Raw genomic sequence first — 17,845 nt, 5'->3', positions numbered from 1 at the left:
ATAATAACAAAGACTTGAAATTTGATGGGTTCAGTGACGGTTTCTGTGTTTATAAAAAGATCTACTACGCAGTTTTTTGTTTTGAAAATTTTACATACATACATACATTATACAACATACATATGTGCATAGATATCGTGTGTACATTCAGGTATGATTTTTCAGCCACGTATGTATGGCTGCATGAATTGTGCTTAGTATTATACTTACATATGTACATATGTATGTAGATACTTGAATAAAAAATGGTATTTTACAGTTTTTTTTGGAGTTTTCCTTTATTTTGTTTTTGAGACAATTTAAAAGCCTAAACAATTTTTTTTGTTTGTATTTTATTTTAATAAGGGGGAAATTTTATGTGATAGTACAGTACTTTTTTAACTTTTTTTTTACCGACCGCATTGCGTACAACAAGGCAGGTCATGTGATGGCAACAAATTTAGCATATTGAATTTTCGGTGGAAACGTACTTCTCCATGGTATGAAAGCGTAAATTAACTTTTTTTAGAGAGATATCTATCCGCCGGTATTATTGTTTGTGTGCGCACGCGTGTATCTCAAGTTCAGCTGAACAAATTTTGATGATATTTTATATGTCAATCTATTTTGGCTCTAGCATGGATTGACCAACTTTTGAGATGTGTAGTAGATCTTTTTAAGGGTCAGTTTTGCGTTTTTGATCATTTTTAAGAAAGTATTAGACAGATTTTCTTGAAATTTTATATATGTATTAGTTTCGTTTAATAATATGAGAAATTATGTAGCTTTTGCCGTCAGGACTTTTACTTCGAGTTGTGTTTGCTACCGAAAGTAATCTGGGGAAATTTTCAGGGAATTTATATGGCTCTAAAGGAAACTCCACTAAGACCCAAATTTACATTTTTCTAGGTTTCGTAACTAAATAGCATTTTAATAATTTTCTTTAACGCCTTTTGCTAAGCTAGACAATACACATGGCTGTCGATTATGTGCTGATCACATCAGATTTTTTTCGTTCAATTTAATATTAGGGATGTAAACATTTTGTGGATATCCATGGAACAAAAATTTCAACAGAACCGAAAAAAATGGTTTTAAGTTTCCCAGTTTTTTATTTAACTTTAAATAAGTTGCGTCTGCATATACAGGTATACATATTTATATGTAGTCATTTTCACAATAATTTTCTATTTTGAATTTTATGATCAGGGTTCGTGTAAGCTGCCTTAAATTTAACATAAACACACACATACTTAGATGTATATATTTTTATTCATTTCCTTCTCCAATATGATATATATATATTTACGTCCTCAGTATTATTGAAATTAAAATAATAGGGATAGCTTAAAATTAAAACAAAAACAAAAAAATGAAAAAATAACGAAAGATCTGTAATTCATTTTGTGGTGTACAAATTATCTTCAAAGCACAGGATAATAAATACATACCACTTATATACATCTTTTTGCTATAAATAAGTACAGTAAACACAATTATGCATGTAATTCATAAATAAATTTAATTAAAAATTATGTATCACGATGAAAATTTTACACATGCTTGTTTTTCTATGTACTTCCGGTAAAGATAAGACAGCAAACTTTCGTTCTTTAAGTAAATAAAATATGAAAAATTTTTTTACGAATTTTATTAGCAATTGTCTAAAGTAATGTTTTGGGTGGATCATCATAATACACTTTTTGTGTAACAAATATGAACAAACATATTTAAACTAGTTCTGTTAGTATGAAATCTTGGACTGCATAGTTGAGAAATACAATATTAATAAATTTTCGATGAGAAATTTATTATTATCTTATCACTAAAGCATTTGTCTTAATAAACTGGAAATTAAAAGTATTTATCTGGATGAATGTTGGAAATATTACTCTCAATTATTCTTTATATTAATTAGATAAAAGTATATTTGAAAGTTGATGAGAGTCATTATGTGCGTATATAGAATAAAAATATTTTTCAAAAGCTAAAAATAAACATATTGTTTAGTACACTGCTTTTATAAGATTTCTTTGAGTAATGTGATATTTTATTATTTATCTAATTTTGTAAGGAAAAATGTTACGAACGAAATGTGACAAGTAATTTAAAAATGATAAAAACAAGTATAAAAATCATTTGAAACGTTCACTTTTATTTTGGTAGCTGTATCGCATGCAAATCTTGCATGATAGAGATATTAACATGTTTGAGTTCTATTATAGTAGTCGTAGACATAGCAGTTGGGGTGGTTAAGGTACGCACTTTGACGTAATGGCAAATGTCAAAATTATGAAATTTTTGGAAATTTAATGTATGAGTTATAACGGAAAATATCTAATAATTAAAACCCGTAATTAATTTTTCTAATTAATAATTAAAAGTACACTTAAAGTACTACAGCAATCTGGATGTCAATAGTTGTACCTAATTTTTAGAGTGTAAATAATTTTACCTGTTACACCATACTTAAACATGTAGCCATTTAAAAATCTTATTCATTAATTACGGCCGCATTGTGTATACAATAAGATACGTTTTTGATCATTTTGAAGAAAATATTCAACAAATTTACTTGAAATTTCATATATAAGCCTTTTTTGACCGTACGCGGAAACCTCCTAACTTTTCGAAGAAATCAGGTGTCAGCAAATGGGCGTTTACTACGGGCCAAGTATACATTTTTGCGTATATAAAGAGAAATAACTAACCGATTTCATTGAAATTTAATATTTAAATTCTTCGTATTAAAACAATGAACATATAAATTTTTTGGAAAGATCAGGGCTCGAAACTGATTTTACATCTTTTATCATATCTACGGAACGAACTGATGAAATTTTTGGAAATTTAATGTATGAGTTATAGTTGATACCAGAAGTTACTGAGAAACGAATTATACTTACGAATGCAATCCGAAGAACCATTAACTAAAAGCTTATTAGTGTCATTAAAATTGTAAAGAAGTGTTTAAATTGCATTTTCAACATCTTATGCAATACTTTTACTAATTTAAATAATATACATTCCGGTCGGTTATTCCACATCAGATTTTTTTTGTAGTTTTATAAATTACAGGCATACAGTGGCTCCCACTTGTACAACGAAGCAAAATGTACAATTTGGAATTTTTTTGCAAATGAATTCGTACAAATTTTTCTTAATTTTAGTTTTTTTAAAAAATTGATTATTTATCATTAAAATTACATCAGGACAAAGAAAAAAAAATATTTGTTTTTGGAACTATTTAAGAAAAACAAAAACAAGTAAATGCTCACAATCATATTTGTATAGTTTTATAAAGGCACAAAAATCTTTCGGAATAAGTGAAATTATGGAATATAAATAAATAAAATTATGCAATGTTTGTTTTGATAATTGTTAATAATTTTTCTTAGTTTCGATCAATAATTAAAAGTGTTTGAATACATAATTTTTATTACGATTTAACGAAATATTACTTTTACTTAAAGTATGGGCAGGAAATCGAAAGAAACTTCAACAGAGCTACGGAAATTGATCGTAGCCTATTATGAAAATGCCAAATCGCTTTTAGAGATAAGTTCTTTAGTGGAAGGGAGTCGTTCTACAATTCTGTATATTACAAAACATTATATACTGATGAAAATAGAATACAGAATACGCCACGAAATTTAAATAGAAAGCTATTGAGTAACCGTGATAAACGCATTATTCTCTGAGAAATTAAAAATAACCAAAAACCAAGTGCTCCTAAGCTAGTAGGAATAGTAAAGACTCAGCTTTCAAAATGTAAGACCAGAAACAGTTCGATGGACTCTTAAAAATATTGGTTGCAATGGTAGAGGTACCAGAAAAAACCTTTTCATAATAAGAAAAACAGAATGATAACACAAAAAAAACAAGATTTTGAGTTTTAAAAGCACGTAATTTTTACCAACGAAAGTAAATTTAATGTTTTTGGTTCTGATGCCAGACAAATTATTTGGAGAAAACCTTATTCAGAGCTTTTGCCTGTAACTTTATAACCAACAGTAAAACATGATGGAGGTTCAGTGATGTTGTGAAGGTGTTTTCAACACCTGGAATAGGAAATTTGGCTGCAAAAGAAGGTTATTATTATCCAAGATAAATATAAAGATAAATTTAAAAGAAAGTGCTGAGCGCTCGGGAATTGAAGAAGGTTTCAAATTTTATACTCCTTTAGATAATGATCCCAAGTACACTGCTTATAAAACCCGATCACGGTTACTTTATAATTTTCCGAAAGTTTTACAGACACGTCTCCATTCTCCGGATATTGATTTGATTGAAATGTTATGGCAAGAATTAGACAACCGAGTGCGAAAACATCAAATAATGAGCGTAAACATGTTAAAAACCAAATTAGAGGAAGAACAGGCTCAAATTTTGCCTGACATCACAAAAAAACTTGTTGAATCAATGCCAAACCGATTAAAAAATGTCATTCGGAACAAGGGAACAAAGAACAGAGAACTATGCAACTTAGTACCAGACTTAGGATTAGATTAAGTTTGTGTTCTTAATAATATATTTAATGTAATGCTGTACGAATACGACTGTGACTTAAATTTGTTCAATGAATTTTTAAAAATTTTTTTTTTAGCAATTTTGTTTGTTAAATGTAATTTAATTTTTATTTTTGTTTGCTCCTATTATTAAATAATAAAACTTTATTAAAATATTTACAAAATATATTTCACATTTGCTGTTAAATAGAATTCAAATGTGATTGCTGTACAAATACGAGTGGTAGCCATTGTATAATATACAGTCGGTCAAAAAAGTTTTCATACACCCTGAATATTTCACTTTAAAGCTTCCAAAGATGCACTTTTTTATTAAGTTCTTGGAAATAAATCGAAGTAAAAGTTTGTTTTGGATGTGCAGAAAAATTTTTTTTTTGATTTGAAAAAATCTTTGTACGAAATAGCGAATTCCCCGCTTTAAACAAAATTTATTACGTTATTTTTGATCAAAAAAGTTTTCATACAGTCATTATATGTCAGTAATTCAAACGATTAGGAGCTGTTCCAGACTTTTTTTTCTGATAAATATTTATAAATTAAACGTTTTACTGTAATACTAGTGTAATTAAAAGAAGATTAGAATTAGAACAAAATTACATTGATAGAGTAATATGGGCAGAGGTAAAGAAATTACGTCAGACATGCGTAACTTAATGGTAAAGTTACATTTGGAGAACAAATCTCTGCAGGAAATCGGAGCTAGTGTAGGGATGAGTCATGCCACGGTACAATATGTAATAAAAAAATATAAAGAGAGTGGAACAACAGCAAAAAAGCCACGAAGTGGGCGGCCAGAAATATTTAGTGCGAAGGAACAGCGAGCTATTGTCAATGTAGTGAAGAAAAAACCAAAAGTTTCGGCACTTTCCATAAAGCAACAAATGGAGGACTCAACCGGAAAAAATTGCGATCCTCAAACGGTTCGCAATATTTTGCGCAAAGCTGGTTTCAATGGCCGTTCACCTAGGCAAAAACCTTTTACTTCAAGTACTAATAAAATTAAACGTTTAAAGTTCGCTAAAGAGCATTTAAATAAACCTCATGAGTTTTGGAACAACGTTATTTTTAGTGATAAAAGTAAATTCAACAATGTTGGTAGTTATGGCCATTCAAAAGTATGGAGAAAGCCAAATACTGCCTTCAACAAGGAAAATATTTTGCCAACAGTAAAACACGGGGACGGTAATGCGATGTTATGGGGCTATATAAGTGCTTCTGGAGTGTGCAACCTAGTTTTATTGACCACGTTAAGGACAAAAATGGGTACTTAGATATTTTAAAAAATAATTTGAAGCCGAGTGCCGAAAAATTGGGCCTTAATGCGCGGTCATTTATCTTCCAGCACGATAATGACCCGAAACACTGCGCAAAAATAGTTAAAGAATGGCTGATTTTCAATGTGCCCAGGCAATTAAACTCACCTCCACAATCACCAGACTTAAATCCCATTGAGCATTTGTGGGATTTATTGGAACGCCGCATTAGAAAGCACGAAACGTCAGCAGCATCACTTAAAGGAGTCCTTTTAAAAGAATGGGGAAATATTACTGCACAACAAACTTCAAAATTGGTTGGCAGCATGACTAATCGTTTGTATGCTGTAATAGCTCCAAAAGGAAACCCAACAAAATATTAACAAAAATTTTTTACCAACTTTTTACTGCAATTTGACTACCTGTATCAATACTTTTTTGATGTTATTTTTTGTTATTTTTTTGTTTTTCTTTAATTTTGTTATGTTTGACATTGAAATATTTGTTGTTATTACAAAATTTGAATAGTAGTTAAGTATAATAAACGAAGTACAAAATTTTAAATGGATATCTTTAATGGTTTAAGATTGAGAGCTAAAACTATACACAAATATTTAGTGTATGAAAACTTTTTTGACTGACTGTATATATACAGTAAATAAAAATTCAGATTTTGTAGTTTTATAAATTACAAATGAATTGTTCCTTTTTTATTTTTATAAATAATTAGGATTTGATAAAGGTCGGATTAAATGGCACAAAAAAGGAAGAATCGTACTAAATGCATACGTAGATAAAGCGAATACTACATATTCTCCGTTATCTATTTGTTTTATTGTACAAAGTAGCTTAAAATGTCATTTTTTTTTTATTTATTTGAAATATTGTACTCAAAAAGAGCATTAAGCTCGTACAGAGTCTGTTTATAATACATTTTTTATAAATTTTTTTTTTTATTTTTTTTTAATAATTAGCAGAATTTTAAGTTATACTGGAAATTGCAAAAGATTTATAAAAGAAAATCATACATGAACTACGAGAATTACAATTTACAAAAAAGTAGATTATTTTAGTAAAAACTTTATTTTAGTAAAATTTTAGTAGATTTTATAGTTAAGTTCATTATTAATAATCTGAATAATAAATTAAAATTCATATACTTAATTATTTTCATATTATTCAATAAGAATAAATATATAAATAAATAAATTATTTTGGTTTTTATAGTTAGAATTAATATTGTATAACAGGTTATCTTAAAATAATTGCTTCATTGATAATACATGATGGATTAAAACATGTAAATAACTGTTATAAAATCAAATTTATTCGGTTGCAGATAATGGTAGTAGGAGCCCTTGATCTTAGCAACGTTTGTCACTCAAAGTTTGTTTTGTGAGAAACAAGCGTAAATGAATTCTTAAACGACCTCAACTTTGTTGATTAAAAAATGTTATTCAGCTTACTAAGTGTGCACCAAGGTGGTCATAGATTGTTGAAGAAGATCATCAGGTAAAAAAAAAAAATAAAATAGTTAAATATAGAAAAGGAAGAAAATAAGAATGAAACTCAAATTCCATTTAATTCATTTGAATCATAAATTTTATAAAACATCATAATGTGCAAAGTGGTTTGTGGTTTACTATTCTAATGTTCAATTCTCGTACAGATGCAATTAATATATCATAACATATGCTATTTAATTTTATATCGTATCTATGTATAAAATTGAAAATATTCAAATGTGCATATGAACATGATTATTAAAATAAGCATTTATTTATATACATCTTCATACATACTTATACAAGCATTTATATTTTAAAAATCATGTATGTGTGTATATACATAATAATAATGTATATGTACTTATATAATGAATAGTATTGAAACTTTTTATCTTTTTCCCTCTCCAGCCAATTTTCTATTATCTGCAGACAATAAGAAATAACTTTTACTAAGAATTCAATTTATACATATTCAAATATTGCATTTTTATGTATTCAATATCAATGTGCTTGTTCATATATACGATTATATGTGCAAGTTAAACATTTCGGATCATAAAATAATTAGATGGAGTTATATATATAAAGAATAGTTATTGTGATCAACACATAATCGACCGCATTATCTATTTTCTGGATTTATACTCCCAAATTCTAATAAATCTATAATTGCCGTAATTTTTCCTGAAAAAAAAAATATATTTTAAGGACTTATTTCAAATTTCATGAACTTATTTCGAAACTATTGCAACCTTCGAGTTATTGTATCTTCATATATGTAGATTTGTTCTTTAAAAAACAATAATTTTAAAATTTCGTTAAAATATTTTTAAATATTTTTAAATTTCGTTAATTATCTTCGATTAAAAACGTGAAATCGGCTAATAATAAACGTTCAGTTTTTAAAAACTTGAAAAATTTTTTATTATTCTCTTTTCCCTTATTTTCTTGAAAATCTTTTGTAAAAATATTAATGATGGAAATCTATTGATTATCTTAAATATGATCAAAAATTTAAATTTGGCGAGGTAAAGGTTCATTTGTTGGCTTCTAATTTTCAGAGAAAAACTATTTTCTTCTCTTCCAAAATCATGAAGTATGCTCGCAGTAAAGGTTCAAATTGACACACACCAAAAACAAGATCAGATATTAATGAAAAATAGTGAAAAATGTAAAAAACCGAAAATAACGTACTGGATTACATCCCACAACGACCACGTAAATCTACCGGAACCAATCAACCCCCTTGTCGAAACTCAAGAGTGAGACTCAGACTAGTTCTCCAAGCCATCATAAAATAACGTTCCCAGGATACGATCCGCAATATCGTGACATCCACCACTAGTATGTTGAGATCACTCCTACTACATATATCTCAACATCGCCTTCGTCCTCTTCTCGTCCCTATTAGGCCACGTCGGTCTGGCAACCCTACACATGTGAGGTTCCGCCCACAAGATTTCGCTCCCTTCAATCTCCTTATCTATTGTTCTAAAGAACAATTTCAGCGGCAGACGCACTGACCCATTCATTAACCCTGCAAGCAGACTAGTGAGTAAACCACAGACTTAACCCAAAGTAACTGCAGTACGCAATTCACCAATCATCTCGATACTTGCATTCGCTGCACCCTCTCCAGCTTCTTCTGGATACGTCAAAATAGGTTTAACTTCAACCCCTTAAAACCAAAAGGCCAACCGAGAGCTAGCTCCCCAGTGCCTATCAGCCGCCCCAGAGATGTCTCCACATCCTACTTTAAATTTTTCGTAAAACGTATCCAGCGGTGGTCCGAGAGGGAAGACTACTCCAATACCATTCCCAGGGTTAGTAGCTAAATTAAGGTTTAGCAACTCACTCCTATTTCTAATAACAAAACTTGGGTCGCAACCCCTACTACATACAGAAATTCAAAGGTCACTTCGCTGATTTATATCCGCTACTTCAAAGAGTGTGGTGCGTATTCACATCACACCCCACCAGCGTAACGTATCTCAACGCCTTAATAGCCTCCTTAAATTTGTCGGGCGGGGCAATTCCTTACTGTCGTAGGGCAAATAAATTGAAATCAAAAGATGAGGACAACCCTTTTCCTCCCTCTCCATTTCACCACAGCCGCATCCTCGTCACTAAAATAATTTAAAAGAGCCTCTGATACGTAATAACATCAGCCCTTGGAATTGTTCCTAATATGGCTTCTTCCCAAGCTCCTTCCATCAAGCTTCTGGAACAAGTTCTCCTAAAACCTTTTCGATTGCATGTTTGAGTGCGCAATCATTTTGTAGTCCCTATCCCATCCAGCGACTTCTGAGATAATTTCACTGCTCCAGTAGCTCATCCTGCATCCTTCCTTTCAACCGCTGCCATTTTTCGATGTCCAGGTAACCTTCTGGGACGTCATCCACTATAGCAACCTGCCTAACTTCCTTCTGTAAAGCTGTGACTTTCGCTTTCTTGGAAGAGCTTGGAAGAATACCGACATCGGATCAGGCCCTTTTCCTATTAAAGTGGTTCCTTTTAACCTCAGCTTTGCCCTTGATTGAAGGAACAAATTTTTTCCCGTGTCTTGTTGCACTGGCAGTTTTGGTGCTTCTGCCAATCTCCCCCGATGGCGAAACGGACTCAGTCTTACTTCTGAGCTCTTCTGAGTTGAATTCTGAGCTGGAAAATTAACTACGTATACATATCTATTGTTTTCAAAAATCTATTTTCAAACTAACTTTAGCATTTTAATATAAAGCGAATATTTAAACATGCCCATAAATAGAAAAGTTGTAGCATATTTTAAAAACTTAAAATAAACTAAAACACCTTTGTTAAAATGTACAAATTTAAGATAAGAAATTAAATGCAAGATTTTTATTTTTACATTTTCTTTTTGGTTTTCTCAACAAAAGGAATTAAATAATTTATTTTGACTAATTCGATAGACGGGAGAGTAAGCAGTATGAACAACATAAAAGCTATTAAAACTTAAATTCTAAATGTAAAATGTAAAGGTATTATTAGTATACTATGTGTTCTAATAAAATGATGCAATTAATAATCTGATTGTGTATAGTACTTGCATAACTTTTTATTTTCAATTGTATGTATAAAAACTATTTTTCTAAATATTAATGCAAAAATTTAAAAATTAAACAAGCGAGGGACACGAAATCATTGCCCGTTAATTTTGTGGTTACCGTTGTCATGGATTTTGAGAAACGCTGATCTAGCAGATTTCAGTAGGATTCTGAGTAAAATTTTGTAGTAGCTGAAGGCTATGTAATTAGTTTTTTTTTTACTATGAATAGTAACTTGATTTAAAGAGAATCTCCGTCCAAATATCGAAATCTAAATAAATACATATGTGCAGAATGCGATCTATATATATATATTTCTCTCAAAACGTTAACTGGTTATAATTATTTTATTTTCACATTTTTTTTTTCAAGTATCTATGTATGTATATGGAAGTGCAAATAGGCTTTGTACACTGGTATGTACAAACATATTTATTTCGACCGGAAATTATTTTGAATTTATGTAAGTGTATATACTTTTTCCACTTGTTTTTGTTGAATGTGTATTATAAATATTCATTTGTTCGTATATATGTGTGCTCATACTTATATTGTATATTGTATGAAAAATGATATTAGTAGTTATGTCCGAAACGGATGTCGAAAAAAAATTAAAAATAATAAAACAAAATTTATTTTCAAGTTATATAACAAAGCAGATAAAAAACAAATTTATTGCAATATTGCAAATACATAAACATCTAAAATAATTTTTTTATTTGGATGAATAAAAATTTATGGGAACTGTTAAGCTATTACTATTATACAAATATATATATATATATATATATATATATGTATAGGGTGTTTCTCATAAGGTGGCAAGTAATTTCATCGATGATTCCTTGATCAATTTCTAACCAAAAATTGTATTGGTGGAGGGGGAGTGGTTGCAGATACATGTTTTCACGCTGTATATGCAAAACACCCTGTGTATACATTGTTTTGAAAATGTAAAAGCAGGGAAGCTTTTCAAATTCGTAAATACATTTGCAGAACAACTTTAGTCACCATTCACACACTTTTTTGTTAAAGGTCACAAGTTAAATCGATAATTTAATACAAAATGTAAAACGTCGTCATATTAGAGAAATGACATATCCGTTCGAAAAAGTTACTACAACACCATGGCAAGAGCTGTACTCTTCGGGAGTCTTGGCTATCTCTAAAATTTTCCTCCATACAACTCGATCTTCGGCACGTCTTATCCATTTGTCAAGCCCCAAATACCTTGCCCCAAATACCAGTCACCTTGCCCACGGTCTTCCAACTTGTCGTTTGCCGCCCTGCGGGTAGGTATTTAAAACTGTACACATTGGCCTTCCATTATCTGCTCTGACAGCAAGCACCTGCCATCTAAGGCGTTGAAGTTTATCCTGCGATATTAGGCTTGTACCATTATATAACATTTCACATTCTTAATTAGTACGAATGGTGTAAGTACCATCAGGTATCTTTTTAGGTCCAAATATTTTTCTAATGATTTTTCGCTCAAAGGCCTCTAACTTGATCTCATCTACCTTTTTTAGGATTTGCCTTAGTGTAAAAATTTGACCCGGTTTTTAAAATCTCTGCATCTAACGTATTTTGTCAACAGAAGCAATCTGAATTTTGATTTGCAAGTCCGATTTTTCAAGGCTAAATAAGTATGTTATCCGGAAAGTGTAGATCATTTTGAAAGAAAGGGAACACAATTTGAGTAATTAGACATAATTATTTATTTGTACATACGTATACATACATATATTTATGATACGTCACAATGTGCACAAGAGTAACAGATAAACGAATTTCTCATAAACAATAAACTTTGTGCTGCATTTCAAAATTATTCTGTTATAAAGATTAAACATGTTGAATCACTGGTGCACGTTAAATATTGCAGTTAAAAACTCATTCCGTTTATATATGTACGTAAGTTTCGTACGTATATACATATAAATATGAATATGCATGTATGTAAAATATAAAAAATATAGGTTGAATTTTTGTATTAAAAAAAATCAACCCGTGCCACAAATGATTCAAACTAAATTAAACAAGCACATAATCTTTTATAAAGGATGAGGTGCATAAATACATATACTGGTATGCGTGCTTTCGTAACTTACTATATGAAATAGACCTTTAAATATTTAATAAAATAGGAAGATGGCATTTAGAAAATGTAATAATGATGTCTGTTAACGTAGGAATTTATGAATTCATAAAAAATAGTTTAGTTAATTTTAGATAATTTGTGTTTTTTGGAAAATTTTCATTTTGTTAAAGTTTTGTGTTTGAGCAACTCTTACTTGAAAACGATAAGTCTGACACCAACCATCGGTATACTGCTATGTAGGTCAATATCAATTGGCAAAAAGTGTTTCGGGACACAACTTAGCTCTAATTTCAGCAGCTTCAAAGTTATAATGGATATTTAATCCGTTTTTTTTAACCCACAATCGTAGTACGATGTTTTTCTTAAAATACTACAACGAATAAAACTTGAAACGAACCTGTTTTTTTTTTAAAGTAATGGAGTGATTTTCTTGATATTTCAGAAATGCAATACAAATTTCTTTAGAACAAAATGGTTTTAATTTCTCGTAAAATTTGTTATTTTATAAAAAAAACAACATATGTAGTTTTCACATATTAAAACTGGATATAAGTGCCTCTACTCTATGTTATTGACAAATATTCAAGAAAATGTAGATAAATAATAATTTTTTTTTCTACTAGGTGAAAAAATCTCGAAAGACGAAGAAGGACGGCTCTATCTGCCTTTTTCTTCTCCGATAGTGGGGGAGCGTGACTCGTACCCTACAAAATCACCTGAATTCTGAACGGATAAAACTGGTCCTACAGACTAACGCGCTAACTTCGTTTTTCCGTGCAGGAATTAAATACCTTCCATAAGGAAATTGCTATTTTGTGTTAAATCGAATGGTCTTGTTCGTTTAAGTCTTTCTGTCATAACGCCATTGTCTAGCAGCCGAGCTGCTTCCAGATTTACATGCTGTTCTAAACGAGTCCTAGTTTCATCCACAACCAATGGAATTTCTCCCTGTCCCTGTGGATATCACTGTTACGTATATACCATGGCGCATATACCATGCCCCGTATTCTGGAAGGTTTGAATTTTGTTAATGTGGGTCTTCTTGGCACAACTACACAGTTGAATGCCATATCGCCATATTGGTTTAATGATTTGGTTATGAATTAATATCTTATTATCAATTGCCAAATTGGACCTACGACCTAGCAGCCGATAATTTTCTCTATATTTATTTAATAATAATGCACTTACTATTAATATGTAATTGTTTTTGTGCATATTGCACATATTTTCAAAATATTGAACAAAACATGAACAAAAAATATTGTGCTATTTTTGAAGGTGATCAAATCATAAGAATAACGATGTAGACATATATATATTTTTACACTCTCATATTTGTACAATTGATCAAATTGTTGCATGCATGCTATTTACCGACATACATACAAACATTTTTTCTTTGTATGTGCGATAATTATACTACCTTATTTTTAATGTTTTCTCTTCAACAATCTAAAACTATGCATTCATCAAATACACATATTCAACTTTATTTGCACATGCATACATATGTACATATTATGAGTGCCACAGTTCAAATGTATTTTATGTAAAACGAGAAAAAATAGAGTTTACCTTGTCAACTCTGTGATACCCGTACGAATTTGTTATCCTATGTGAGTATAAATATGCCATAGGACTATTTATACTGGTTATGGGACAGACTATGACTTTAAGTTGCCATATTACCATATTAATTTATGCAAAAGTACTGTGTTTTCAATATTTTCTATGTGAAACGAGTAAAGAGCCCTAATAATATATCTGTTTTCACGAGATTTCTTTATTATAGTTTCAATAACTTTTGACATAATGCCAAATGAGTTTTGAAATTATATGGCAGCTACCAGAAGGAGCCAAGCAATTTCAATGACTTTTTTTCAGACACATTGGCCCTACTAATATATTCTTTTGTGAGAAATTTCAATACCACAGCTTTTATAGTTTCTGAGATATAGCTAAATAAATTTTGAAGTTGTATCGCAGCTACACGAACCAGTACCCCAATCATGTCCAATTTAAATATGGTTCTGCCACCTACTACAATAAATCATTTGTGAAAATTTGGTGAATTTAGCTCAATTAGTTTTTGAGTTATCACTGGGACGGACAGACGGTCAGACAAAACTAAATCGACTCAAAATTCGACGCTGATCAGAAACATACACTTGAGTCTATATCTCTGACCATTATTTTCTAGCGTTACAAACGGTAAGACAAATTTAATATACCCTTCAAATATACGTTCGTAAGGGTATAAATATATGTACATTTTTTCTTTATTTAAAAGAAGTTATGAAAGTTTCAAGTTCATCAAAGCTTCAAAATATTTTGCAAAATTCAAAAGCATTTTCATTTTAAAACGCTAAAAAAGCACAAAATAGTCATTTTATCCCAATTTTACTGTGTTGCTGTTGTAACTCACGCTGATGTTCAACACAAACATGCTCAAATCTACTTTTATATGTATGGAGATAAGCTTTGTGCATAAAATCACGTCCAATTATCATGAAAAATATGAAAATAGAATTTTATGTTAATTTTCCTTTGTACAAAAAATTATGTAAAATAACGAACTTAAAAAAGCTGACTCTTTTTTTTTTTTTCAGATTTTCTTTTTCTTTAAGTCTGGCAAAATACTAGATTAAACTCTTTCTCTAAACTAAGGGTTATATGGAATTGTTAATAATATTTTATTATACTTTTTTATATAAAAGTATAATAAAATATTATACTTTAATATAAAATTAAAGTATATATTATTTTTATGTATGTTAAGTGTTACATATATCTTATTATACATATATGTATGTATGTTATACATATATTGTATATGTATGTATATGTATGTAAAAAATACATTTAGATAAAAGAGAAACTTTTTAAAAAAATAAAGAAGCTTTTTAAGCGCAGTCTTAAATGTTTTAAAAACTTTAATTATAAAAAAAAGTTTTACTTATGTATGCGTTTTTTATGTTTAATTTTATTATGTTTAGTTGGTTCTGTAAGACTTTAGAAATTTTGTAAGCAGACGAGCGGAGCCAAAGGAAAGCAATAAGGAATTTTTCATTCAATAGGAAAAATATGTTTTATAAATATTTTATAAACACTCCTAACTAGAATTTACATGTTCATAATTACATTTTGTTTCAAAGAACCAATTTTTGTATTGCTCGAACAAATGGATGCGAATATTTTAATTTTGATATTTAAGGCTAGGTTTTGTTCAAAAGATCTCTTATATCAGGAATTGAGAAAAAGTCTGCACAGGCGGGTCTAGAATCAGCAAGTTCTTAATAAAAGTTTTTTAATAAAAGTGTTGGCAACTTTACTTCTTAACATTCGTTTTCTAATTCTCTAAAAATTAATATTAAACTAATAAATTCAATACAAAAGATTAAAATGTTATGCGTATAAAGTTCTTCTGGTTCTATTTTAAAAAGAAGTCGTAGAAATAAACAACGAAAAAAATACTGTCGACATTTTTTTTCACATATTTTATATAACTCGCTTATAGCTATTACTTGATTAAAAAAAAACTTCAACTTCTAAGTCAGCACATTATTTTCAATATATTTACTTTATTGACATTTTTGCTTCAACTAAAACAACTGCTGGTTAGAAATTATACTAGTAGGAAAAATTTTTCTAAAAATCCTATAAAAATTTCATGTGATACAATTGCTTCAGCGTTATCACTGTCCTACAAATCTTGCATAGAGGCAAATTCTAACGGCAAATAATAAATTAAAAATAGAGGCAAAAGTTACAGCAAACGCTGGGAATAATTCCGCAAGAAAGATTTTAATTTAATTGATTTAATCGCTTTCTACTTTAACAGCATTTTTTTTTGTTTTGCTACTGCTAAAATGTAGTATTTCAAGTGGTCCGAAACGCTACATATTTTAATATTAACACATTAATAATAACTATATCTTCTTTTAAGTAACCAACTTATCTGTCTTAAATTGTGGTAAGGGTACTACATTGCTTCGATGATATTTTTACATTTATAATTAAATACTTTTACTTTTTAAATACGCGGCTTTGCTTTGTCTTATAGGTGCTTGCCTAAGGCTTATCAATCTCACACATATGTATATTTATTCCAATTGTGAAATTTTTGTCGACAGGTTCGTTTTCGCTTTTTTGTCAGGACAAAGTTTTACAATTTGGATTAATTTTGCTGTTTAAAAAAAAAGATATATTTGATACTCAATAGATCTCATTTTAAATTGCGATGAACTAAGTTTAGTGCCTCGAGTCTCAATTTGTTTTAGAAAATTCGTTCAGGAAATGGATTTACATAAATATTTTAACGATTTCTTCGGTTTTTCAACGCCCAAAATCCATATTAAAAAAATTACCGTGTTTCGCCATTTAACACATGCAAAATATTTAGAAGTAATACATTGTAATACATTGTGCAAGCTAGCCTTTTTATTTAATTTTATTTTCCTGATTCATACGTAAAAAAGATTCATGTTTGAATAAAATAATTAAAGACTATGTTAATCCAAACGTAGTATATACATGTGTATGTCATATATCATAAACCAAATCAACAAAAAAGTCTACAATTGGAGACAAGCGAAACAGATAAAATGCTAGTAACAAAAAGTTAAACTTGAAATTTTTTTTCAAAACTTGATTCATAATAAGTTAAACATGAAGAATTTACAAACACCAACGCAAAAATTAACAAATTTAATGGCACAAAAAGTAGTAAACAAAGTTTTAAAGCCAATATATGAGCCATGAAGTGTCAAGTCCAGAAGAACGAAAAACATGTATGTATATTATGGATGATAATATACATGCATAATGTTATAAATATGAGAACATAATTATCTACCTAATAAATACTGTACATGTACTATGATTATGTGAAAGAATTTTTTTTATACATAAGAATTTTACTTACAAGTTTTATTTTATTTTAAAAATAACTTTCAATATAGCTCTATCTTAGCAATGTATAGATAAACTCCTAGAGTGTACGTACATACAAATTCTTTATTTTTATATCGGAAGTTGAATTTTTTAAGTACATTCGTATTTGATTTTCTTTTAATAATGTGTATTTTTCTAGCATCCTTTAAATTTTAAATCCGGATGATGATCCCAACTTCCGATAAATTTTATGAGCCAAGTTAAAATGTCAAAATGGGCCGAATTGTGAAACCATTGAAAAAAATCTGATATCGTCAACACATAACCGACCTCAGTGTGTATTGTCTAGTTTAGTGAAAGTGTTGCAGAAGATTACAAAAAATGCCTTTTGAAAACTTCCTTCCAATTTTAAGAAAGTTAGTAAGCTTTTATTCAACATGCCTAGATAAGTGTAAATTTAACACTTAAAAGAATTTCGCTTGAAATTTGATCTCCAAAACTCAAATATTAAATTTCG

General features: G+C 29.4%; 1 protein-coding gene across 5 annotated transcripts in view; it reads left to right on the top strand.

Annotated features, from left to right (window-relative positions):
- The window catches only part of LOC129611052 (class E basic helix-loop-helix protein 22), a 75,754-nt gene that overhangs the window by 19,593 nt on the left and 38,316 nt on the right, over positions 1–17,845 (top strand). Inside the window, exon 1 of one of the 5 annotated variants that reach the window (XM_055523976.1) lies at positions 7,233–7,273. The exons of the other annotated variants lie outside the window; for them this stretch is intronic. The gene's annotated coding sequence lies outside the window, so the exon portion shown is untranslated. Of the gene's footprint in view, positions 1–7,232; positions 7,274–17,845 lie in introns of those variants that run through there. 5 annotated transcript variants of the gene reach the window in all.

Source organism: Condylostylus longicornis, unplaced genomic scaffold (assembly GCF_029603195.1).
Source record: "Condylostylus longicornis isolate FDR11 unplaced genomic scaffold, ASM2960319v2 ptg000048l, whole genome shotgun sequence".
NCBI lineage: Eukaryota > Metazoa > Arthropoda > Insecta > Diptera > Dolichopodidae > Condylostylus > Condylostylus longicornis.
This window is presented reverse-complemented; position numbering and strand designations above follow the sequence as displayed.